Source organism: Strix aluco, chromosome 3 (genome assembly GCF_031877795.1).
Source record: "Strix aluco isolate bStrAlu1 chromosome 3, bStrAlu1.hap1, whole genome shotgun sequence".
NCBI lineage: Eukaryota > Metazoa > Chordata > Aves > Strigiformes > Strigidae > Strix > Strix aluco.
Window position 1 is genome coordinate 40,206,975 of NC_133933.1, and position 27,883 is coordinate 40,234,857.

General features: G+C 41.8%; 1 long non-coding RNA gene across 1 annotated transcript; it reads right to left on the bottom strand.

Annotated features, from left to right (window-relative positions):
* Window positions 1–5,663: 5,663 nt before the first annotated feature.
* Window positions 5,664–17,840, bottom strand: LOC141921745 (uncharacterized). The gene is made up of 3 exons (XR_012622763.1): window positions 17,569–17,840; window positions 7,130–7,208; window positions 5,664–5,910 (listed from the first exon to the last, which is right to left on the bottom strand). It is a non-coding gene; the product is annotated as an uncharacterized LOC141921745 (long non-coding RNA).
* Between the last annotated feature and the right edge of the window lie 10,043 nt (window positions 17,841–27,883).

The following is a 27,883-nucleotide window of genomic DNA, read 5'->3' on the forward strand; positions in this document are numbered from 1 at the left end:
GTTGACAGGACTCTTTTATTCTTTGAGTGGCGGATAGTATGTGTTGCTGCTGGGAGGCAGCAGACATAAAGTCAAGTGGAGGGCTTAGGGGACAGGCTAAGAAATGCCAGTGGAAGCTTGTGCAATGTGTGAGAATCAGCCAGATTCAGAAGGGAAGGAGAAGCCCCAACTAGTGACTGTAAGACTGATTTTGGACAGCCATTTGGATTATCTTCCTGATGACATGGCTGATAGTTGCTTTTAAAGATGCCATAGTGATTTCAGACACTGTTTGGTTTTCCCAGCAGTTTCAGAAACCATCTCAACTCCAGGAAGACAGACGTTGAAATAACTTGCCAGAAAGGACAACACCTAACATCCTCACAACATGGGCAAAGGGAAATGCCACTTTTTCACACACAAACATATTGGAGGAAAAGGAAAAGGAGAAGTGATTATGAGAGTCTTCCTCTAAATTTAAGAGCTGCATATGATAATCCTCTGTGTGAGTCCAAATGTTTTTGTTATCATGAGTCCAACTCTACCAAATTAAAACGGAGCCATAGAAACCAGTAAATCAACCTATACTTGCTTTGTGTACCTCAGTATGCCACGTCCGGCATCCCTGTGGTTACCAGTGATCAGAGAAACAGCAGCCTGTGACATTAGGCAGGTATTTTTTCTCACCAGTAAGAGTTTCTTTCCTATTTCTCCCTAATGCTTTGTCCTGTCTCCAGCACCAGGCCCAGTCCTGGCATCCCGAGCGCTGGCCCTACTTCTGCGCGCCAGCCGGGCAGGGGGAATCGGTGCAATGAATTTTGCAGCTACTGTCTGTGTGCACCCGTCAGTGTCACCGACCACATTCCTGGGACCTGACAAATGCTGGAACACCTCTCCTACGCATTCTTCTCCTCCAGTTTTGGCTCATTCTGGTGGTTTTCCTAGAAAAAGGAACTAACTGTGGTCGTATGACTTTAAAACGTAGAGCAGGCATTTTGGCCCCTCAGCAAAACAGTTTGAGCGAAATCCCGGAGAAATGTACAGATGTTGTTTTGACCACCAGAGGGGGCCTGCATTGTCCGAGATTCACAGTAAAAACAGAAAATCATGTTTTAGGAAAGGAAGAAAACAGCAAGTATGTATTTGTACTAGGGTAGCACCTACAGGCACTGAGCGATCACCTGATTGCAACACACCGATGAGATGAAGGAAAACAAGTTTAAGTGGGGTGAGCAGGGAGTGCTGCTGTGTACCCACTCCATCAGCTACGCCCAGAAGGTATCCTACTGAGGAGATTCTTGAGGAATAATATGAGTTTTTCTATGAATCTGTATGTGAAATAGAATAACATTATTTTGGCTGTTGTGTTGAACCACTGCCTCCCCCCCATGTTCATTTAACAAAAAGTAATGCTGTAGCTGCAAGTCAAGTTCTCAAAACCGTTATCAAATATCATTGTATTAATATCCATCTTTTAATTTCATATGGGACATTTTTCAATCATCAATATTTTATTGACATTTTGCACAGATCTAAGACAGGGTTAGGTATCCCAGCTACAGTACAAAGAATACACATTGGAAATACAGTTTCCAATTAATACTTCTAATTATAGTGAGAAATCCTGGCACAAAATTTAACATGTAAGAGTGGAAAAGCTTAAAGAAAAAAAAATGTTTTTTTCCCTAAGAAAATGAACTGATATACAACTGAGAGATATCACTTGTCATCAACAGCTACTTAGTTATTGTACTATAAATCTCAAAAGCACTTGTTTTTCCTTTGCCTGCACTTGGCTTTTTTTATCTGTGCAAAATGAATGCAAAGCATGTGTAACACCATACCCCATGCTTGTGCTCTAAAGCAACTTTTGACAAGCATCCATATATAATCATATAAATAACAAGGCAGCAGAAATTCTAATCCAGCATTTAATGTACAAAATCCTGTTTATGTTCTGTGACTTTTACATTAGGCCATCTATACAAAACAATGGGATTAACACCACCATATAGAATTAAAAAAGATAGAAAAGTTACTGCTGTTTGAATAGCAATTGACAACTTTGCATGTTCTTCCTTGGAAACACTGTACAAAGAACACGTATCTTCCAGCTGAAAGCCTCATTCCTAGAGTCACCCAATAATACATAAATAGGACCACTTAAGGCACACAGCATTTGTCCCCCACCTTGATTTACTCATCTATTTGTAGCAGATATGAGAGCTTGTGGGTGGCCTGACATGGTCCTCATTCAATTTTATTTAATTACTCACTTGATTTCACTTGAAAGAACTATTAAAATGGCATCTTAATTGCTCAGTGTTATCCAGAATCTCTTTCAAAGCCCATAAACTGTCAAGGATTAAAAATGATGTCACTTTTCTGAATTCCCTATTCAGAGGAGAGAAAAAAAAATCTCCATCCAAGCCAAAATAAATACATAAACACATAAAAATACACAGCCCTTGATACACAGCCCTTGAGGAGGGGGTCAACTCTCCCCCTCCCCCATGCTGCACTTCTGCTGTGAGCAGGATTTGGGGAAAACAGATGATAGATGAAGCACTACAGCCAGAAAGCTTTAGGCAGGAGGGAAGAGTCATGTTTGGGATCCTCAGATCCTGGAAGATGGAGGTTCACAGCCACACCCCACTCCACCCCCCAGACACACAGGAACTGCCATTCTGGGTCAGATGAAAGATCCATCCAGCCCAATATCCTGCCTTTGACAGCAGAGGCAGATGCTTAGGAAAAGAATATAAGAACAGGGTGTACACAACAGAGTGATTCCCTCTCCACCCCCTCCTCCAAATATCCTCCCTGCTTCCGACAATCAGCAGTTTAGGGATTTCCTGAACCAGATGTTGCATCTGGACTACTGCTTTAAATAGCCAAATAGAAATTGAAACCCCTTTCTACCAACAGAGAGATACAGGGTCTGGGCTGTAACTGCACTCTGGCTAATGCAGTAGCAGCCACAGAAAGTGACTTTACTGCTTCTCTGAATCCAGAGAAAGTTTCTTCCTGTTTCTGACCTTCACATAAAAATGCCATAAATTCAGGATTAGCACTAAGGAGAATTAATAGCCATTGGACTTTATAAGATAGACTATGCCACCAGTAGTCTTATTAAGCAATCTATTAGTTGTGTGGAAAGCCCCATTTTTACATGCACAAACATACCACCTACATTTGCAAGCAGATGTTAACTGCAAGGCATATGGAATCTACCCCTTAAATACCTTACATATCAGAAAAGTCTGATTGGATATTTGATTCAAATGCACTTCAGTCTAGCTGGGAACTGGAAAAAATAATTAATGAAAGATTAAGTGTTGGTGTAGAAGCATGAGGCATTAGTGCAGTTGGTCATAACTTTCCTTGAAATGCTGCAGATTCCTTGTGCAGATCTCCCATACATGGCTGTAAGGACCAGCTCTCATGGATCCAGAACGGAGATTAATTTTTACCTTTGGAGAAGGGAGGAAGTGAAGAGAGAATGCTTTCTTCAGGAAATCATATTTTCCTGTGTTTGATCTCCATGCATAGCTTTGCCTTTTTTTTGTTTTATTAACTGATTTGAAAGAAAAATTGTCTTTTACTTCTGCCTTAAATAAAATAATCCCTCCTCCTCCTGATCAAATGTCACCCACTTTCTTTTTTTAAAATTTTTATTTTTATGGATTAAACTCAAAAATAACTGAACTCCAAAACCTGGCATGCAAATAGTTCTAATATTAGTGTACACACATGTTCAAGCTTGAAAACAAACTCAGTAAGATAAAAATAAAGGTGTTGGCAATTCTGAATATGGCTGTTTGGCATCTGCTAAGACCTTTAGAATGCCCTGATTAAACTTCCCCATATTTTGTGACTTGACACAGATATACCTGCCTGATCTAGGTGCTGCAGAGGCAGCAGGCAATGAAGGAGAGATGCTTCACAGTTTTCACATCAGAACCTTCTGGATGGTGAGAGAAAAGGAAGAAGAAATTGCCTAAACACAGACACACTGGAGAGTGTTTTCTTCCAGGAACTGCAGCTCCCAAATACTTTTGTTGCATTCTGCTACTTTAAGCTTTGCAGTTATTAAGCACTTGACTCTAAGCGGTTCCAGTCCATCAGTTACCCAGTGTATCACAATATACATTGAACTGGTCATACCACATTCCATTCCAGTGAAACGAGAGCATCACTGACTAGTTTTGTGACAATTTAGCTCCTGATTAATCAGAGTGTTTAGGTACATGTTCACTTTCAAGGAAGAAGGATACCACTTGTGTACCCAAGCGGTCTGCTTAGTTGGAGTTTACTTAGTTTGGAGTTTACCTACTCCAAAACCCAAAAGCCATAAACCCAAATGACTGTGCACTGGGGTTCCCAGCATCTTTAAGCTGCCCGAGGGAGACTCGAAATTGAGACATCTCCCAAGATCAAGGTCAGACCTCCCATTAGGTAGGGATGTGCAGGTCTTCCTATTTCTTCCTTTCTCTCTCAGTGGATAAGTCAAACACCTTTAAGGTCTCGCAGGGGGTTGCAGGCAGTGGAAGTAACGCTTACTTTCCTTCAATCCCCCCACCTCCTCTTTTGCCCTTCTGGCCAAACCTCTCTGCAGTCCACCCTGCAGTCACCGGTTCTGCCATCCCTGTGCAGTCATATAAGAGGGACAAAAGATGAGGTCGTCTGCAGGGCTGAAAAGGGAAGACAAGGCAGATGGAAACCAAAATCACCCCTTTCTGTAGGCGCCCTTCCAGGACAGATGCAAGAGAATCTTGCCCATAGCTTTTGGCAATTATATTACATATTTGATCTTCATGTTGTCAGTAAATTCTTTTAAAATCATGAGAAAGTATCACTATGTAATGAGAAATTGTCGGAGACTTTACACATTGATATGGCAAGTTAGGACTGCCAGAAATATCCACCTACATGTCACAGCTAGTGACTCCTGTTAGAAAAAGCAGCACCACTGCAGTGTGTTACCGCACACACGGGTGTGTGTGTGTCTCTCAGGAGAGTGTCCAGCCTGAGCCCTGCCATACCTCTGTGGGCTTAAAGTTAAACATCAATTCACTGAAAAGAAGGGAATGGATAGTTCTGGGTGCCAGTGAGGCATACACACATAAGTAAAATAGATACCAGCAATCTTCAGGGCCCCCGAGATGCAACAGATCATCCACCTGAAGGGTCATTTCTATCATGTGAGAAAGTGCACTTAAATAATCTCTGAATTTTCTGAGCATGAAGCATGGACGGCTTCTCAGAAAACATTACAAATATTGAAAAATTTCAAAATATGTTTAACTCTAAGTTGGATTTGTCATCAAGGAATGAAGTACCAAGAGCCATTGCTAGCAGACCAAAACAAAATACACATTGTTTCGTTTGTATGTCTATTTTATACATTAGAATATGGCATTTTCTCAGGCATGACTTAAAACCAGAAGAAATGGATCCATGTCCTCTGTGCCTATGTATGTGTATACATGGACACACCTACATACAATAACAGCAGTCATAACACATGATTTATTATTAAAAAAATAAATCCTCCTATGGGAAAGTAATGCTGAAAGTGGCTTTTCCCATTTCTTTAATTAGAACTCAAATGGTTTCCAGTTATGAACACAACTCTTGAGAAATGAGTGTTTCTGCCTATTGCTTACCCAACTTACCTTCCACGTCAGTTAAAATCCGAGGAGTCATTTAGCTTTACGTCTCCTACTGGCACGGGCTGAGTGCAGACATGTAGTCACACACAGTTCTGCAAGCACCACTCTTGTCAAGCTTAAGAACTCAGTCTTCCGAAATGCAGCAATGATAATTCAGTTCAAACAAGACGGTCCAGTAGTTGTAGTTACACCATAATGAGAACTGTCAGTGGAAGCAGCGTATTTTCTGACTAAGAAATTGATGATCACTTCAGGCCTATGCAAAATAATGGGGGAAAAAAAAAAACCCTAATTAAAAACTTGCTTTGGAATACTACACTAAAGATTTTTTTAAAACTGATTTTTTCCCGTTTGCTGCTTGCCAGATGTTAACAGGATCACTGGTGCATTTGCACAGCTGATGGAGATCTCTGAGCGCAAAGTTTACAAAAGACATATAAAATGCATCTCCTATTCTCAAAGACAATTTATTATTTTTAACTACCCCAAGTGAAAGCAATAAAATTTCCTGCTCAGCACTTGAGGAATGAGTATCTGACAAGGAATGCAGCAGAATGGCCCCCAAATAACTTTGCCCTGACCCACCAAACACAGGGATAAAAGAAACGAGATGGTTCTTCACTCCCCTCCTCCTTTTCTGAGAAGTCAGCATTCTCCACTGAAAATAAACCAGTGTCAGTAAGTGACAATTCTGGAATTCTCCCTGGGAGTTAAATCCCAGCTGAGACACTAAATCACTTCATGAGAATGTGTCCTATTGCGAAACATTTGTATCAGGGTTCCATTGCACTGTCCTTGGGTGCATTCTTTTTTTAATAAAATAGACATTTTATTCCACTTGGGGACATCATAAAATTGCCACCAAATAATACTTCATGTGGTAGTTCTGTAATAATCAAAGAGACATGCCGGGTACATTATTCTAAATGTTAGTCCTAATCCTCCAGGCAAATACTAACGGATAGTAGCAATTTGTGTAGTCATTGGAGCATAAAAATGAACTTTTAAAAATATCTAACGCATAAAAAGCAAACAAACAAACACAATAGTTTGCTTGTCAGAGCACAAACAACTTCCCCACAAAACATCTGAGAAAGAATGAAATGGCAAAAATTTGGACAAATCCAGTCTAATCATTGTGTGCGGGTCTCTGCCTGCACTAGGAAATTTTGTTGCTTTCCTATTTCATCCTGGCATGGATGTCATTGCACTAAAGGAGCAACAAAGGAAGCAGTAATATGCACAAGAGGCGACAGATTTAGCAAACTGAAAAACATTACCTGTTTTCCTGCTACAGGACAGTGGATACCATAGCTATCAGCAGACACATTAGACCTAAACTAGCAAAAAGTGATTGCAGAGACAAACACCAGATGTGTGACATTGCAGATACACACACAAAACCAAGGTCCCCAAGTAAACAGGCCCATTTGCACTAGGAAAATAATGACGCTATGCTATGTGTGATAACTTACCCTTCAGGAGGCAAAACCTCCGACTTTAGTCCACATGGCTATGATTCAAACTTGTCACCTGAACTTCTCCAAACTTCCACTGAAAATGGAAGAACACATTGTCTTGGAATCACTGGACAATTTCAATATGTCCTTTTCTTTTCTAATTAAGTGGTTGAAAATAAACAAGCAGATTGACCGCTATATGCAACAAGACAATAATTTCCTCATTTTTCACTATAGTTTCCCTCCTTCCCAATTCCAAATGTTACAACTGCACAATTTGATCTTTCCTTTTTGGAAATTAGGAGCTTTCATGCTTAAGGGCAGCCACCTCCTTGCATTCAGACCCTGGACAGCAAGATATGCCAGGTAACATGTCCTGGGAGCCTGCTGCTGAGGTCCAGGCAGTGATTCAGAGCTGCCCCATGGGACCAGCATGCTGGGAGAGCGACCGAGCCCAGCATAACTTGGTCTGGCCTCTTCAGAGCCACATGTCCCATAGCATCCTCCAGCCATTCTGGCTGCCAGAGAGGCTTTTACACATGAACCTTGAGAAACAGGGACAGTAGGACACCAGATGTCCATGCAGTGCTGCACTGATATACACCTCTTGCCATGGCCTTTCTGGGAGCACCTGGCCAAGGAAGTCAGACACAAGCTCAGTTTTTGCCTCAGGCTGAAGAAACCCAAGTCATGTACAGTAACCCCAGAACAGACCTCTCCTCTATCTCAGTGGTCAAGGCATCCATTTAGGATGAAAGAGTTTTGGTCTTGGTATCTGCACCAGAGATGTTTTGTAGCTTCTTTTTAATAAACAACAGACACATGCATATGACAACATACATAGGCATATATATATTTAACTAATCGAGCTTTGGTCTAGCATTTGCTGAGGGTGGGTACCCTCAGCTTATTGTGGTTAGTTGTACATGGTACCAATGAGGACTATTTAAATTTTGAGAGAGTCATATCCATGTTTGTGCAGGCCTGATCCAACTGGCTGTGTGTTAAATTTGTTCTCCGCTTCCTGATTGCACTGGGTCCCTTCCAAGGGCTGCAGGACCACCCCAAGCATAGCCAGAAAAGTAAGTGTTCCTGAGGCTCCAACTGGAGGTACAGAATAGAAATCCAGGCACCTCAAGAAGGGAGGGAACTTGATGACTATAGAACTGGGAGGCAATGAAGTGAGGACTTTTTGACTTTGTATTTTGGTATTCCAGCTTGAGCACCTATGTCCTTTGTGGGGCTGAGCCTGAAGCTCCAAGTTCTCAGTAGTATCTTGCAGGTGTTAACAGATAGGAATGCTGCTTCTTCAAATGGGACCATCTATCTTTATTGCTACAAATATGTTATCTGAATTATGCTGTAAGAATATTTTCTCAAATTGTTTTCAAGGAACAAATAATAGGAAGCACTACATCTATGAAAAAATCCAAACAAACATAGCAATTGTTTTGTAAAGGCCAACTGTTTTTCATAAGAATATTTAAGACAAAGGAAAAGGAACACATGGAATCCTTGATGGAAGGATGAGGTGAGGGTAAAGGATGCGTATAATCTGAATATTCTGTCTTTTGAAAACTGCCACTTCTCCTATTTATAATATGATTCAATTCATGAAATGAACTTGCCTGAACACAGAAGACATCAGAATTCAGTGACCACTGTTTATTAGTCAACATTTATATTCAGAGAAGCTTAGCAACATCTCTGAGTGTTTGGTGGAAATGTGTGAAACTATGCTTTTAGGGGACAGAATCTGCTTTTTTAGCTGATCTTGAAAGTACCTTACATTCCTCTTTATAGTATAAACAGTACAATTAAAATGGTAAAGAACTAGAGACCAATCAATTGCAGGCTTCACAAAGAAAGTATTATTAAATTCTGTGTGCCCAAACCCTTTAACTGCAGTATTTGAAGATCATTGACTTCCTCTGCTATAGTTATCCTAAGCTTTCAAAATTAAAATGTCACTGTAACAATTTCTTGAATAGATTTCTGTCTTTTCCCTCTCTCTATATGGAGAATTTCCATTAAGGTATGTTGCTCACTTAAGCCTCTGTATTTATCATAGAATGGTTTGGGTTCGAAGGGACCTTAAAGCTCATCTAGTTCCAACCCCCCTGCCATGGGCAGGGACACCTTCCACTAGACCAGGTTGCTCAAAGCCCCGTCCAACCTGGCCTTGAACACTTCCAGGGAGGGGGCAGCCACAACCTCTCTGGGCAACCTGTTCCAGTGTCTCACCACCCTCACAGTAAAGATTTTCTTCCTTATATCTAATCTGAATCTACCCTCTCTCACTTTAAAACTGTTACCCCTCAACCAATCTCTACACTCCCTGACAAAGAGTCCTTCCCCATCTTTCCTGTAGCCCCCTTTAGGTACTGGAAGGCCGCTACAAGGTCTCCCCAGAGCCTTCTCTTCTCTGGGCTGAACAACCCCAACTCTCTCAGCCTGTCCTTATAAGGGAGGTGCTCCAGCCCCCTGATCATCTTTGTGGCCTCCTCTGGATCCACTCAAGCAGGTCCATGTCCTTCTTATACTGGCGGCCCGCAGAGCTGGACACAGGACTCCAGGTGGGGTCTCACAAGAGTGGAGTAGAGGGGGGAGAATCACCTCCCTCGACCTGCTGGCCACACTTCTCTTGATGCAGCCCAGGATGCTGTTTGCCTTCTGGGCTGCGAGTGCACATTGTTGGGTCATAGTCAGTTTTCCATCCACTAATATCCCCAGTCCTTCTCCGCAGGGCTGCTCTCTATCCACTTATCACCCAGCCTGTGTTTGTGCTTGAGATTGCCTCGACGCACGTGCAGGACCTTGCATTTGGCCTTGTTGAACTTCATGAGGTTGGCACAGGCCCACCTCTCAAGCCTGTCCCTCTGGATGGCACATCCCTTCCCTCCAGCGTGTTGACTGCACCACACAGCTTGGTGTCATCAGCAAACTTGCTGAGCGTGCACTTAATCCCACTGCCCATGTCTCCAACAAAGATGTTAAACAGTGTCAGTCCCAACACCGACTCCTGAGGAACATCACTCGTCCCTGCTCTCCACTTGGACATGGAGCTGTTGATTGCAACTGAGTGTGACCATCCAGCCAATTCCTCACCCATCAAGTGGTCCATCTGTCAAATACACATCTCTCCCATTTAGAGACAAGGATGTCATGCAGGACAGTGTGCAAAGCGTTTGACAAGTCCAGGTAGATGACGTCAGTTGCTCTTCCCTTCTCCACCAACACTGTAACCCCGTCGTACAAAGCCACCAAATTTGTCAGGCACGATTTGCCCTTAGTGAAGCCATGTTGGCTGTCACCAATCACCTCCTTATTTTCCATGCACTCTAGTATAATTTCCAGGAGGATCTGCCCCATGATCTTGCCAGGCACAGAGCTGAGACTGACTGGCCTGGCGTTCCCCAGGTCTTCCTCTTTTCCCTTTTTAAAAATGGGGGTTATGTTTCCCCTTTTCCAGTCAGCGAGAACTTCACCGGACTGCCACGACTTCTCAAATATGATGGACAGTGGCTTAGCCACTTCATCTGCCAGTTCCCTCAGGATCCACAGGCGCATCTCATCAGGTCCCATGGACTTGTGCACCTTCAGGTTCCTTAGATGGTTTCGAACCTGATCTTCTACAGCAGGCAGTTCTTCATTCCTCCAGCCCCCACCTTTGCCTTCTACAGCTTGGGCGGTGTGGCTGGAGTACTTGCTGCTGAAAACTGAGGCAAAAAAGTTACCGAGTCCCTCAGCCTTCTCCATATCTCAGGTAACCAGGTCAATTTATACTGATTCTGTACACTAGAAAGGAGACAAAGTATTGGCAGGCGTAGAAGAGACAGAATCAAGTTAGCTACCTTTATGACTTCGGTAAAAATGACAGACTGTGCTTCTGGTGATAGAAGTGACCAGACCGATATTTGGTGTCCATCAGGCAACATACTCTCAGCTCTGGAAAGACAACGAGACAAACAGCTGAACCAGTGTTTTCTCCTTCTTAGATGTAGCTCTGCCATCTTATGTGTCAGTGTGGTGGCTATGTTAAATCACAGTCTCTCATAGGATATTACCACTAAGGAGAGGCACATGGGAAACTAGTAATTGGTACTAAAACTGCCTGGTCTTTCACCTCTTGCTGGTAACTCAACAGATTTCCCATTTCCGCACTTGATGGGATACTCTAACTTTGGGAAAAATGTTGACGCACTCAGAGCTGTGACACACATTTCAGCGTTAACCTCATTTTGCTGAGCAGACATCCCTGCCTCATGCAGGCACTGGTGTTCACATTATAAAAACAGATGCTTTAATGCTGTGCATAATGACATAACAAGATCCCATGGTTAGAAGATGAATTTAGATAAGTTCAAATGGTAAAGTACACAGATTTCTACTGTGAGGAAATTAAGCAGTTAAACAGCTTATGAAAGGATGTAGTAAATTCTTCATGACTTCAAGTCTGTGTCAATATTGAATTTTTTCACACCTGGCTCAAATGTTCTGGGCACAAACCAAGAACTGCAGGGTGAAATTCTATGGTTTGTCCTATAAGGAAAGCTGAAAGAGATGAATACTAATAACTCCTCCTGGCTTTAAAACCTACCAGTTCTTTGACCTCTGATCAGAGTGCCACTAAGACACTTGGAAGAAGTCTGAAAGTCTACAGTTTTCAGATTTTTTAAATTTTATAATTTTGGAAGCATGCTCCTATTCTTTAGTGTTTGCTCCACTTCTTATTTTCCTAGGAAAAAAAAATAATCAAAAAGCAAACCAAAACCTTCCCCAAAAGATCTGCTTAAACTACTAAATACTTTTGCCTACTTCAGATGCAATCCTGGTTTTATGCCTTCATTGTGAGATAGTAAAAAGAAACTTTTAATTGCTTAACTTTGATTTTTATCCTGAAAGACAAATCAAGTATCTTTTTCCAAAGATAATCAGGGGCCTTATTTCAGCAATCAACACATATTTCAAGTAGAAAATGTGCTAAACATCTCTGCATCACTTACTGTGTTAAGGATTTACCCAGTGTTTGAAGAAGTAGAATCCTAAAGTTAAACTCCAAAATCCACATTTAGTTAATTTTACAAATAGTGAATACCCTCTGACATGGTTGACCGACATTAGACCTATTCTGTTATATAATGTTGAAAGTAGATAAACCATTCAAACTCATTTCCCCTTTGACTTCCTACAATCTAAATAAGTTAATGCATATCTTTTTCATCACCTGTCTTTCATATGGGGGAGAACAGAAGATAAAGATCTGTCCTACTAAGGAATCTGCAGACAATTGACTTTCCAGCGAACCCCTATAATGTATAATTCATTTTCCAAATGAGATCCTGCCAAACCTGGAGAGTTTGTTGCAAACATATCCTGATGTGATTCAGTATTTTATTCAACAAACTGATACCACTATTATTCTTGGCCTAGTTTCCTAAGATATTGAAAATGTATAATCATAATATGTATCTTCCCTTAATAACTTCTGAGCACATGGCCAATTTCAGTCGCATTTTAAGAGGAATAGGGATGTGAAATATATTCAGTTTCTATGAGGTTGTTTTAAAATGAACTGAGGATAAGCTTCTATTACTGCTCCACAGAAAAATGACAACAGTATTAGACATCATCGAATGCAAAACATTATGGGTATCCAGAGCTATCCATAGCTCTGGGAACAGGTTTGATTAGCATTTGCACTGTGGATGAGACAAGATCTACCCAGAAGACAGAAAACTAGATATTAGACCTCAGTAGATTTACTGCTCACAAAACCATTTTCTATACAGTGATTGACAGATATTTTAATATTTTGTTTTTTAAAGACAAAAGTGTTTGTGTAGTTCCAAGCTGCTGCACACCAAGCAGCTGCCTGCAGGTGCCAGGCTGCAGGCTGCTCCACGCAAAAGACTGCCTCTGCCTCCCAAAAACCACTGCTGCAGTTCCCCACTGCTGAAGGGAAACACCTGGAGTCCTACTTAGCCAGGCACTTCAACCCAGGAGCCATCATCTCTATACCATGTCCTGCGAGCAGGTCCACAACTAGTCTCCAGCCCTCCCTCCTAAGAAAGGCTGGACAGCTAATCACACAAGCCATAAAATCTCATGCAGTAATTTCATCCAATAATATTTGCATTATTTAATTACAACATCATGGCTTTCATTTGCTGTTGGAATTCTGTGTTTCTACCTTCTTTTTTGCAAGTGAAGTTCTCATCTGCAAGCTAAACAATATAGAATTATGCTGTATCTATAAGGAGAAGAAAGCCACTAAAAAAACCACTGAATTGAAAAATGACCCAGCCTCTATGTCAAGATTTTTCCTGGAACTGATAAATACTAGATAGACTGTAAGAAAAATTGAAAATAAACTCTAAAATATGGCTCTAATAAGCTAACCAATTTGGACAGTCCTATGGAAACTCAGAAAATCAAGTTCAAGCCACAGAGATTTAAAATACAAAGGCAGAAAGATCAGATTCTTAGATTCCATAAACACATAGGACAAAATATTTATTTTGACTGAAAGATCTCCCAATATATTTTTTTAAAAAAATGTTTACTTACATAATACACATTTGTATGTGTAAAGTACAATGTACTCTTTATACCCTTACATCATCCATCCCATCTCTCTGATGAAAACCAATTGTACTATATGCCTTAAATATTTTGTCACTGGAAGTTCAGCTAGAAAAACAAACGCTAACAATTTTATTGTTCAGTTCCTGAAAGAATCCTGGTTTTCATTAAAGCAAAGACTAGTTATAAAAGCTGCTTTTCAAGGGCCGTGTATGGTACCACAGACTGACATTAGGTACCTAAATGGAGACCACGGTGACAGTAAATCATGGCATATTTACATCATCAATCACTAGTTATTTGCAACCAATTGCTATGTAATTAAAGCCTCTGATAGCATCTACAGCACGGATATGTGTGTTATAAAATTGATCATTCAATCACTTTCCCTGTGATTTTAGTTAGTTACGATGACATAGGAGTGGCTCTCTCTGGCATTGCGAAGCACCGTGTATAGCCAAGCTACAGCTTTTTGTGGTTCTGAGCAGGACTGGGGCTTATTGCTAAGAAGCTGTAACAATAATCTTCTCTAATAAATAAATATGTGATAGTTTGGCTGTGAAGATTTTTTTTTTTTTAAACATATAAAGAGCCTGGCCCTACGACAAACCATTTTGTTACTTCAGGAGTTTTGCCATTCACTTAACTGGACACAGAGCCACGACGTGACAAATCATTCAAGGTGCAATAGCTGTGTGTGTCCCTATGCTGGGTAAAACTGTGCTGCTACTGTTTCTCTAGCCTTCCCTCGCATGTGCTGTCTGAACTAAATTCTTTGCTCTACACAGCATCACTTTCTTTTACTTTCTCTTTGTAGGGAGACAATCCTGACAAGATAACACAGATCTCTTGCAACGCAGAGTATTAATCGTATTGAATCACTTCCTCAAGTGTCTTTACCTTATTTTTGGAAAGCACAACCTATCAAGAGTAGCATTAGTCAGGGTTGAGAACCCCAACATTTCCTCTGTCTGCTGTCAGAAAATTCTCTTTAAAATTTTCATGCTTATTCTCATCTGAAAGGTAGACTTTATTGAAAGGTTTGAAAGTAAATATATCCAGCTGTTCCTTAAATTATGCAAGGTTGGAAAAAAATGCACTTTTCCTACTGTATGGAGAAGAAAAGAACACCTTGTCTTTCTCTGCACAGCTAGGAATGCCTGCTCCATTAGATTTGGCATGTATGTTATTCTTATTCTGCAACATATACATGATCGTGCTGGGTGATAAAAAAAACCCACCATCAGTAAGAGAAAAAAAATCACTTCTGATTGTATTCACTCTCCCCAAACCCACATCCAAGTGTAATGAAACTCCCCCCCTTTTCAAATTAAATTCTTAGTTTCTTCCACTCTCTGGGTCAGTTTCATACAGCTGGTTTTAACACAAGAAGGCAACCAGGCCAGACTTTACTGATTTCAGTTGGTTCTTGTCCTACTGGGTGGTAAGAGCAACTAGGAGATGCTTAGTGACTTTAACTTCTGTTGACCTCCAGACAGCTGAGAGCTCTCAGCATCTCAAAAAACTGAGCCCCTGCATTCACAGCTTCAGACGTGATCACAGTATAACTATGAGGTGCTTTTAAAGTAGTTTTCAGGACTGCTTGTTCCCTTCTTCTGCCAGGGACATCCGTGAAGTAAAGCATTGACTTTCCATTAAATAAAAAAAGGCAAAAAAGCAGGGCTTAAGCTTTGTATCAGAACGGGGTTGTGCCACTCCATCCTTCTGAACTCATGGGGCACCTGTGCTATTACCTGAAAGTGAATTAAAACTGGCCAACCTAGAAGATTTTATGTCCCTAAAATACTAGAAAAAAGCCCAGTATACCAATGGAGGTGGGCCCCAGCCATGCAGCACAAAACGTGCTGTAGGTCTGACCCTGTAGGATCTGTGTCTGCCTCAAAAAAAAAAAAGTGGGCATGCGAAAAGACAGGGATTATACCCTGCAACCCTGTGTGCCTCCCTGCACGTGCAGACAGCAGAGCAGGGTACTTCAGCTAGGAAGGGCAAAGCAGAGCCAGGGAAAGGGTGTGGTGGGGACCAGGCATGCTCAATACTTCTTTATTTCTACAGCTGTATAGGAAATTTTAGCTGTTGGCAGTCTGCCTTGGCAAGCCACACCTTGTCACCCTTTCTGAGCAGAGAGGAAAGAAAGAAGTAGGGGAGCTAAATAAGAGCCCTCTGTGGATTCAGCCACCGGTCCACCTGGAGCCAGGGGTGTACCGAAACGTGGTGTTTGAGTACCTGCTTTGCTTTGGCTACAGGCTAGAGATTTCTGTTTTACCTTTAAATTGAGGAATAGTTGTTGGCCTAAGTGCTGGAATAGCAACCGCTGGTAGGACTGTGAAACATATAGAAAGGCTAGATGCTTTCCCCTTCTCAGCATGGGAAAGAGCTCAGCCGAAGTACTCTGCCCCATTTGGACTCTGCACTTCATGGACAGAGCCAAATGAAGATAGCCCTGAGGAGAGCAATGGAAACTAATGTGAGGTCCAGAAAACCTGACGTAGAAGGAAAGACTGAATATATTGGAGTTGTTTAGAGAAAAAGATTGAGGAGACTTGATAACAATCTTCAGTGTGTAAGGCTGCAAAAAGAAAGGGAAAGGAACAAACTTTTTTCCAGGTCCAGTGTGGACAGGATAAGAAGACTTGATCTGCAGTATGAGGAATTTGGGGAAAAGAGTCCTCTAACAAAGAAGAAAATAAAACACTGGCTAGTTTGTCTGGAGAGATCATTCTGGGTGGTATTTAAGAACAGATCAGACAAATCTCTATGACAAGTGATGTTGGTTTAACTGATCCTTCCTTGGGACAGGGGGTGGATTTCCTAACCTTTCTGAGATCATAGTTTGAGAAAACTCTAAATGAGATCAACTGTGTGTATCACGGTCACACTACAGACCCCAAGACATCACATGTGAACGAAAGTCAGCGTATTGGGTTTGTGTGGCAACATTTTGGTAGTCGAGAGGGTTACAGGGGTGGCTTCTGTGAGAAGCTGCTAGACCCCGCGCTGGAGCAGGGGAAGAGTGTGAGGAGTCCTCCCCCTGAGGAGGAAGGAGCAGCAGAAACAATGGGTGATGAACTGACCACAACACCCATTCCCTGTCTCCCTGCGCCAGTGGAGGGGGAAGGAGGTAGAGAAACTGGGAGTAAAATTAAGCCTGGGAAGAAGGGAGGAGCGGAGGGAAGGTATTTTAAGATTTGGTTTTATTTCTCATTACCCTACTCTGATCTGATTGGTAATAAATTAAACTGATTTCCTCAAGTTAAGTCTGTTTTGCCAATGATGGTAATTAGTGAGTGATCCCTCCCTGTCTTTATCTCGACCCACAAGTCTTTCATTATATTTTCTCTCCCCTGTACAGCTGAGGAGGGGGAGTGATAGAGCGGCTTTGGTGGGCACCTGGCATCCAGCCTGGGTCAACCCACCACAGTCAGCAAGGACTGTGCCATACTGACAGGCCAAATGGATTCCTTGGCACTTCAGAGGAGGATCTTGGGTACTTATTTCAGGCCATATTGTGTGTGAAACACTATCTACTGACACTCACTCCCCCAGTCATTTCTGCTTACTGGGGAGCTGATTCAGAGAATACAGTCTTCCAGTCACTGATAGGGCCTCACTTGGCCTCCTTTCACAAGAGGGAGGAAGGGGTCTGGGAAAAGAAGTCATATCCTCACACCAGTTGTTAGAAATCACAGCTTTTTTTTTAGGTCAACAAAATTCTCTTATATCTGCTTCCAAATTTGGATTAACAAGGAACTGGAGTATCTCTACAGTAAGCAGAACCCTGGGGTGGGAAAGAGCCTGCTTCTTAGACAAGTTAAAAAAGAAGACTAAAGAGAGTGCCACATCCTACATACCTCCTGTATGGTGCAAAGGGGCCAAGAACTTTCTGGCCACACCCAACTCAGGTGAATCCTCTCCTGCAACCAGCCCAAAGACAGCAGGAATCCCTCCAGGAAGGGTCACCATCCTTTTCTTCCTGCTGGCCAGGCAATGTCCTCGCCCTCATTCAGCTCTGCAGGAAGCACATTCTGGTGAGTGCTGCAGTTTAAGGAATGCAGGCATGTTAATTATTAGAGCTTCAAAAGATACAAGTTCCAGTGGGCTGGATTCCAGAGCTCTGAATGAAATGAAAACCTCATCTTGATCTCCCTTGGCCCACAGTGCGGGTTGTTAGTGAAAAAATAAAAAAAAATAAAAATTGAGTACACACAGAAGATGGTTTACCCATACAAAATAATAGTGCACAGCTTTAGGAATATGGGATAATTTTAAAGCAAAAGCTGTTGTTGAGCAGTGTTCCTTACACAGGCTTACTCTTCACTGCTGTTAAGAAAATTCAACAGGAAGATTTCAGTGTAATGTTTACACTGCTCTCCTTTAAAACAGATGTAAGCACATCTCCCCCTTCTTTACTGTTTGTTTGGAGTTTACATCTCAGCTCCTGCACTGTGACCATGCTATGTAATGGGTGCCACTAAGATTCTGAAAGCTGTAAGCAAAAAAGAATTGTTTCAAAATATTTCAGAACTGAGTTCCTCTGTCTGTAGTCTCTCTTCTTTCCCCACCATAGTTTCTTGTTGTTTCTCCCCTTCTGCAGGAAAGTATATAAAGCTATTACTCTGCTGCTTGCCTCCCTCTCTGTCTGAGGAAGCCTGTGAGAGAAGCAAGAAAAACATCAGATATGTTCATCCTCTGTCTGTTGAAAACCTGTGTTTCTAGGCACTGGAGGTAAGAAGAGTAGCACAAGTATTTCTTCACCTTTAGCTACTCAGGCAAGACAGCACAATCCAGGACAGAAGTTCAAAATTTGGTTCCTACTGTGACACACATGGACAAAATAACCTTGTTTAGGTTATGACTAAGCATCAGATGGCTCATCGAGTAAAATGTTAGATCAGATGGTATCTAAAGAAATATGAGGTGTCTGCACAGAAGGAAAGGAAGGACAATTCTCTCATGACAGCTTGAGAGTCCAGCCACCATAACAGTTGAATACTGTAGAAAATAGCAGAATCTCATTCTGTACCCAAACAAGTGTTTTTCTATTGAGAGAGGAAATCATGTGAAGATTGACTCAGTCATGGAGGCATGTCTCCTCACTAGTCCAGGCAGAGACACAAGCTTCTCCTTGCTAGCCCACTGGTGCCAAGCTGTCTGAATGTCAGAAGGTGCAAATCTCCAGCTCTTTCTACTCTTTAAGACGCTCTGTTTTGTGAACCACAGAGGTTAAATAACTGCTATTTCTAAAGGTTAAAATCTCTACTACTCACTGCTAGCATGTGACATGTCTCCTCCTCTCCTGATGGCTGCAGCATGTGTCTGAATGGATTTGGCACAACTTAAAAGCCAGAGCTCCTAACTGTAGTTCCATTTCTCACTTGCTGGATGGTCTGGGGCAAGTCACTTCAATCCTCTGTGCCTCAGGTTCCCCACATGTGAAATGGAGCTAATGATACCTCTCTAAAGCCTCTGAAATGGATGACTGAAACGTTCTAGATACTATTATTAGTTTATTTCCCCAGCAGTTCTTCAAATTGCATGCGACCCTCTCACAAAAATACAGGCCATTTAGAAAAAGTCAGGAAATTTCCAGCAGTTCAGACTCTAAGCAGAAGGTCCAAACCTAAGAATTTGTCTAGTGAGAATCCAAAGCTTCTCATTTAATTAAAATATAGACAGCTAACTCAGCCTCCACTTCTTGCCTCACTGATGATGACTAATTCACAAGAGTTCCCCAGCACCCAAACAAAGCAGGGTTTTCTGTGAGCGGCCAAAAGAAAAGTTAGAGGGAGGTCTCTCTGGGATCTATGAAAAACATGGATATTATGCTCTCAACACGTTCCAAAAACATCAAGGATGAAAAATTGCATTTCAATATAGCCAAGAGTTCAAGTACTATAAAAGCACCATTAAAATGTACATTTGTATTGCATCACTGAGGCAGAGCATCAAAGGATACACACTAGAGTTTTACTTCACTGACTTTAATATAGGCATTGCTATATCCTGGCTGCACTAGGACTATCTCTTTATGACTTTGCCTTTACTATCCAAATATATACATGAAGTGCTAGAAGTTATTTCAGTGGACTGCACTGAAGAACAGCATTCTTATAAAAATAGTAGAGGATAATGCGTATTTGACTGGATAATTACCTACACAATTATGAATAAGGGTGCAATTGTGAAAACTAAAAAATTAGACTTAACATTTACCAGTGCTGGCTTTCATAGTAGGGCCAAAATGGAAATCTTTTGTTCCAAAGTGCAAATCTATGCAGTCTGGATTAAACAACATAGTTAATCAATAGCTGATGGTGGTAGTTGTGTGGACTCACTGAAAGAAAAGGACAAAAGCACCATTTTGGAAACATATTACACATCTGCTGTTGTGCACGTAACATTGAAAATCAGGAAATATACCATCAAATCTGCCTTCTCTTATGGGAAAAAGTTTGAACCAGGCTTTTCAAGCACACAATATCTCTGATATGCACTGCAGTGCTGCATCCTGAAATGCCCAAGTTCTTTTCAGTAGAATTTCCTACAAAATTGGAGCCTGTGTGATCATTCATTTTGTATTCACCTGTGTATTCATTCCAACAATTTCTTAATGATATTTCCAACCAGCTTCTAACACTGGTAGAACTGTGAAAGATAGCTGAATTCCTCCTCCTTTTTTCCTGAAAATAGACAGATGGGTAGAGATGCTATCAGAGTCCTGGCTCTGAGAAAACTTGCCGTTGTGAGTTCAAGACATGAGAGAAGCCTCATGGGAGAAAGCCCTTATATAAACACCCGAATGATGGGAAAAGCTTTGCCTGGGGCTCACATCCTCTCAGATAGTGAAAGTCAATCACCCATGAGACAAAAAACCATAGGAAACCAGGCTTCATTAGTTCTGCTGCCACAAAATTACTTGTTTAACAAAATGGCTATTCCAGGATTTTTGACGGAAAGCACTGTACTGTAGGCATGTGCAAGTCTGGATTTCTTTTTTTTTTTTCCTTTTTCACTAAGTGCTTCTGTTTATTAAACTCTAAATTGTGTACCTAACTCACCAAAAAACAGAGCCTCACTGCTGTAATAGGAAGACAATTAAAATACTGACCTATGAAGCACACAACATGAGTTGAACGAATGTTTGAGCAACAAAATCATGACAAAAGTCTACTGAGAACAACAAAGAATGAACAGTTTAAACTACTTGCCTACTTTGCCAACAAAGTGATGCCTGATTTTTAACAAGTAAATCTTTAGCAGAACATGGAGGGAAAAAAAAAAAGCCCAAAATCAAGCTATTCAGAATTTTCTTTTCTGCAGTATATTGTGTCCTAAACTTTCAACAGGGGTTTTGCATGCCAAAACATCTGAAACAAGATTTATTATCAGAGAAAATTTTGAAAAGACAGTTAAAAAACGCAAGTCTAGCTTGACATCTCATAGCTGGTCAACTCAGAAATGAGGCATACAAAATCCTTGGTGATTTTATTTTTAATCATGGGTTGTGTGTACACTTTTTTGCTTCTTGGAGTTCTCACTCTGGGAGAGAAGGAAGTTTAGTCACAAAAGTCCCTCCGTATTCTTGACGGTAGGCACTCTTCAAACATCAAAGCAAGTTAAAAAAACTGTAATAATCTGCCCATCAAATTCTGGATTTCACAAATACCCTCCACACCCTGGAAATCTTTTGTTATTGTGATTGTACCAGCATTCACAAAAACAACCTAGAGACTTTGACCAGGGTCAAGGAATTGAATCTTCTGGGTTCCGAAAAAGTAAGGCTCAGCAGCTATCTTCCCTGGTGGTCTGTTAGTGTGGATTTAAACTGGTTTACATTTTTCAGGTCTGCTTCAGGAAGCAGGCAGGCTACAGACTTCAAAAAAAACCCAACAACTGAAGTGCACCTCAAACCAAGTGGCCAACAACCATAAGCCTCACCAGGCTCTGGCTCAAAAGCCTCAGAAAACAGGGAGGTGAAGGTGGCCACAGTCCCGTATATGAAATATGTACATTGGTATGGACAGACATCCATCCACTGCTCTGAAAAGCAATTGCTTGAAGGATTTATTCATTCTCTCACACCCTTCCTACTTTTTCATCCTGTCTTTTCAAAAAAAAGTATAGTTTGTAAAGGGTTGCAGTCACACAGATATGGATCAGACAGTTTAGTCCCTTGTCTGTATTGTTCCCAGTTAACAGGATGACAGCAAAACACTTCTTAGCTGTAGCCAGATCAAAACTTCTGTAGAATAATATTTTCTCTATCCTTCTTAAGCCCCACTTAAATCGACTTTTCCCCTTTACTGTTTTGTTTAAGTCCTCCTTTTTTTCCCCCCTGTCTCTTTCTTAAGTAAAGTCCTCATAATCTTTCTCTTTGCACCTTAAAAGTTGATTCAGTTTGCTATCTCCTTCCTTCACTTTCTGTGACATTAGAACCATTTTCAGCTTATTTCCCTACCATGGGACCCGCTTTATATGTCTTTGTACAACTTCTTCATATCTGATCTTCAGTTCTGTCCATCCAGGTTTTATGTGACTGGAGCAACAACAGAATGCAGGAGGTAACCAAGCATCAGACAAGCTAGGAGAAACACTGGTGTTGGGAAGAAAATGAACATACTCTAAAGAAAGAAATACCTGCTTATTTTTTTTAGCTTGGCATGTCATAACTATTCTCTGCCTCACATAATGGTCTGCCCTGGGGAGCAAGTTCCCATGTCCTGGGCAGAGCTGACTGCTATCACTCCAATTAAATGCAATTTTGCATTTAATAGAGATGTTTAGATAGGGGATTTTAACCTGGGTCTCTTGAATCCCAGACAATTACTGATTCTCAGATGATATATACATACCTCTCTTCAGTGTTTTCAGATGATTCATCAAGCCATTTTGTAATTATTTGACATTCTTTTCTTATTTTAGTATCTTTGGTGAATTTCACTGATATGTTCCCTAATCAGTCTTTGCCTGTAACTCAGTGGTTGAGTCACCATTCCTGGAGATATTTAAAAGATGTGCAGACATGGCACTTAGGGACATGGATTAGGTGGACATGATAGTATTAGGCTGACCGTTGGACTCGATCTTAAGGGTCTTTTCCAACCTAAATGATTCTATGATTCTAAATGCTTACTTAACACCAGAACCCTCACCAGCTAAACTCTGTGGCACCTAAGCATCATTACCCTAAGGCCCTCCACTATTTTTTAAACCATGTTGATGCACACATTTAAGCTGATTTCAAAATTTGTATACTTCATATTCCATGGTCCTCCACTGATTTAGTCATTATGTAAAAATAACAGTCAGACGTGATGAGGTCTGTTGGTGACATAAACAAGGGCTACGACTGGAATGGAAATATCTATATGTAGGCACATGTTCATTGAGAAGAGAAATGATCTGTAAGAGTCAGGCATCCTGGGAAACACAAATTAAGGGGGTAAATGCTCCAATGCAGATATCTGATCCTGCACATTCCAGGCTATCTGGGACCTTGATCCTCTGACTCCTGCCCCCGCCCCCGCTTATATCTCTGTAAATAACATTTCTGAATATGAACCACCCTGCATCTGGCACAGGACTGCTTATGCCAAGATGACTACACCCTTCCCCTGGGGCATAAGGTCATGAATCACGATAAACACAGCAGTATAGGAATTTCACACCTTATAAAATGATTGTTTACAAGTAATAGCAATGATTACTCCAAAACATGCCAGTAAAAAAAGGGGAAAAAAGTTAATTAGATATGCAGACACAGTAATTAGGCTGTAGCCACTACCAGTTATCTCATTACCCAGCAGTCTAAGTCTTCCTTTACTCTTCTGCTGCTTTTTCTCCAAGGAAGCTTAACCCCCTGCAATCCTACCAAGAGGAGAAACATCATTTAAATACCCTGACCCTGCAGCACAAAACCCTAATTCAGTTCCTTTCCTTGCTCCCCAGGAAGAAACAAGCCAAGGGGGTGCCTTGCAGGGTATATTCATTTTGCTTACTAGCTTAAGACCAGTCAGACTTGGAGACTATCCAAACTGTTCAGTCTCGTAGCCCTCCCATATGCAATTGCTCCAAGCATAATCCACCCCACTGGGAGCAGGCTGTCAGAAGACATCCAGCACTCGTGAGCCTGTGTGTCCTTTCGATGTGTGTCATGGATGGCCAGCCACACAGAAACACCAGAGGCACCATCTGGGAAGAGGTGAAGAGCCACTTCCCCAGCCCCCCTGTCCCAGCCAAGCAGAAATCAAGGGCAGATGACCTGTGGCACATACCGCCAGTGCACAGAAGTAGCTGCTCAGTCACATTTCCATCCTGGGCTGCCACTTCTCAGCTGAGATGCAAGGACCCTGGTCTAACCAAAAACCTGCTGTGGCATTCCCAGGCTACAGTTTGCGTTTCCTTCCACTCCAGTTTAGCTGCAAGTACCACCATAGTTAAAGTGCAAAGCCAACTGTTTTCTATCTCCCCATACAGCTGTTCACCCCCAATGTGGGGTCACAAATAACACACAAACTCCTTGTAGCCCTGCAAGTGTGCCTGCACCACACACTGAAGTACAGCGGTTCTCACTGTTGTGCAATCAGCTGTGTGACGTTGGACAGGGTATGTTCTACATGCCACAGACAAATTTCTCTCACTCTTAGTCTTTTGGCAACAAAGATTACTTACAGGCTCAGGCTTTCTACATTTAGAAAAATTCTCTTTAAAGCTGAAAACTCCACACAGGGACTTTCCAGACCCTTCAGAGCTATTGGAAACAGCAAGAGCATGTGTCCTCCTCCACTCTCACCAGTGAGATATCCAGGAGTTCCTTTGGACTCATCTTAAAAATACCCAGAGCATAAAAATAAGTTGTGCCTGAAGGTCAGTTAAAATGCAATCTTGCAAACGGTGTTGAAAGTGCCCTGCTAGACACAGCTGAGAGTAGGGGCTGGGATTTATTTCCCAACACCTTCCATATAGCTCAGTCAGTACTTATGCCGATGGCAAGGGGAAGCCAGGGAAGGATTCCAGAGGGTCAAATACTGCAGATCTCTTCCTTTCTGTGTAGGGACTGACATGGTGGCAGCGTGCCTACAACAACAAGGTCCTGCTCCATGACCAGGGATCCATAAAACTGGGTCACAGAAAACAACAGCTACCCCTTCCCTTGCCATTCAGCCACAGGATGGGTCCAGCTGCTGTTGAATTTACAGGTTCTCTGCAAGGAAGACTGCTATGGCCTGGCTGCCCCACCAGTGCTGTCATCTGTAGCTGGAATATAGCACAAGGGGGACTGCAAGCATGCATGAATTTCAGATTTCTATTTCTTCCTGCAAATTAAACCCTTTTACAGTTATATTTCTCTAAAGATATTCTGGGCATTAGTATTTGTTCGGCACAGCTGTGAGAGGCTTCTTTGACTTCATATAGAAGTTACATCTGCTATATTCACCATCTGCTATATTCACAGGAAAGTGAAATATATAAAAATAACATTAAGGTGGAGATAGCAACTGATTAAATGAAAGCAGAAGATTAAAATCCTTGTTCTGGGGCAGAAGAAAATAATTACTTTTAGTGGTTGCTGCTCACTAGCAAATTTGATTATTTTATGGTTCCCATCTCTTCACCCTTTCCTGTTTAATTATTCTCCCTTATCAGTCATTTAGAGCCTAAGGACCTTCAAGACTGGCTTAAATCAGTCTTGTCCTCTTTTATGTTTTCTTGTCAAGACCACTGTTATCTACTACTTCTTCCATCTGTGGCTTATTTGTTCTGCCAAGGCAACAAGCTTCTCTTTGTCAGCTCCCCAAGGTCGCCTCTGGGACATCTTCCATATGTGTAACTATATCCAAAACCAATGACTCTAAGGTCACCTGCAAAGCCCTTTGCCTTTTACACGGCCTTACCTCATATCTCCTCTACCCGCTCACAGAAAATCACAGTAACTTGTACATAAAATGAATGTGCTAAAACCTCTGCCTATTTGGCAGTCCTTGGACTGTGGTTTTCCTGGAGGAGGAACTGTATTCTTCAGCTATGTCTAGACTGGTCAAACTAATAGTGTCTGAGCACAGGCCCACCACAGTCACCCATCTTGCTGAATTGGTAGCATGGGCTTTGCATGGTTTTGGCTTAGGCCAGCTCACTCTCTGCCAAGCATTACGTGGACACTGTTCAAGTCTGGACATTAGGATGGGCCAGGGCCCGTTCCCAATAGGCCGACGGGTTCAATGTTGTCTGGGGGAGAAAAGTGTTTAGCTGTATGGACGTGAGCTCTGTCATGTCAGCATGGAGCAGGCTGATGTCCTACTAAATGTTACTGTAAAATCGCAGTCCTTGCAACAGGGACTGCCTGAGGTGTGGGATGTGTGCAGTGCCCATGCCCCTGGGGATCTCAGCCATGGCTGAGATCTCAGCTTCTGCCTGAACCTCAGTAACTAAACAATGGCTGTGTTTTTCCCTTTCTAAGATTTTATGAGTGCATATGAAAGCGCATACAAAAATTTTTGCCTTCTTTTTTTCCTCACATCACTTGAGCACCCCTTTCTTAAGGTACAGCGACACCTCACTTAACACTGTAAGAAGAACCAATTCAATCTCCCTTTCATTTGAGAGAAGCCAAGAGGAAGGATCAGAAGTCTCTGGACTCGTATTCCCCTTGAGCCATCTGAATTACTTTTGCTGACTCAAGGGTTAACAGGGAGTGGCCAAGTCTGCCAGGGGCTTTCTTTTGAAAGGTGCCGGTGAACCCTTCAGGTTTCTCTTAAGAGACCATGCTGGAGCAGTGAGAGCTGGAGAGAGCCTGACTCCAGAAGAGCTATGCTGCAGGAGAAAGGAGGGTCCTCACAGACTCTCAAAGAACATCTTGAAGACAGGGCAGCTGTAAACAAGTTGCAACAGGGAAGGTTAATGTGTGAGGTGGTGACTTAAGGTAAGGAAGAGGCAACAGAACCAGCGGCTGCAGAATTTGCAATACTCAGAGGGCATCACCATGGCTCCGGAGGGAGCAGGGTGTCAAAGAGCCCCTTGGTGTGATTGCAGGTAAAGCTGTTATTCCCTCAGGTAAGGCCTCTCTCTAAGGCCAGGGAGGATAAGGAAAGATCAATAGGAACCTGGGAGGTTGTCATCTGTCTCTTATGAGGCCTCAGAAAGGAGGCAAAAGCCACAAGTAAGAAAGGAGCAAACAAAAGCAAGAACATTTGTGCATGTCCTCTGCTGTCAACAAGACACGCTTTGATGCCATTCTCAGGCCAAGCATCAGGTGCTGGAAGGCAAAGGAAAAGACTGATGCTTGGTGGAGTGGTCATCTTGTTCCTTGCACGCCTCTGAAAATAGCATATGGAGCTTTTGCTGCTATTTTGTTTTACAGACAATAAAACCAAATAGGGACAAGGAGAGTGTGTGTATATTCTTATCTAGATTCTGTTTTTAAATGAGGAAAAATTAGAAGAGTAATTAAAATATCTCTTAACTGGGATTCCTAGTCACAGCCTTGCTACATCATCCTTTCCAACTCCTGGCACGGAACTGAGCTCCGGCATCTTCCAAATACCATTTCCCTCCCACCCCATGACTACAATACAGTCAATATTTAGGAGATAGATTTACAAAACAATTTTATATCCATGCCCTCATTCTGCCACAATTAAACACCATTTCCCGAGTTGTGCTGAGATCACTGATGGTATCAAGTGCAAACAGGACAATAAATTATAAAGACATATTAGCATCATTTGCCTTTAAAAGGAACAAAAGCACACACATAAATGCACTCACACATATGCAATTTTGCCAAGCATTAAAGACAAAGTTATTTTTAAGCTTCTGTCAAATAGATGCATGACTGCCATGAAGATGTTTATATGTTTAAAATGTCTAATATTATTTCAGATCTCTTCCTCTTAAATCTCTACTTTTTATTTTTAATTATTTTTCCAATTAAATTTTGAAATATTCACAAAGGCTAAACACATTTAAGCTTGCAGAGAAGCACATTTAAGGTCTGATAACATTTCGCTTACGTCAGTTTGAAGAGTCACTACTTTTTCAGGGCCGCTGCTCTTACTACTGTGCTGGCATCCACCCTGATAAATCTACACACACGAGTAGCTTTCCTCCATCGCATCCAACAAGAATATGCAAACAAGTTAGGCTCGCATGCAGAACAAGTTGTGAAGG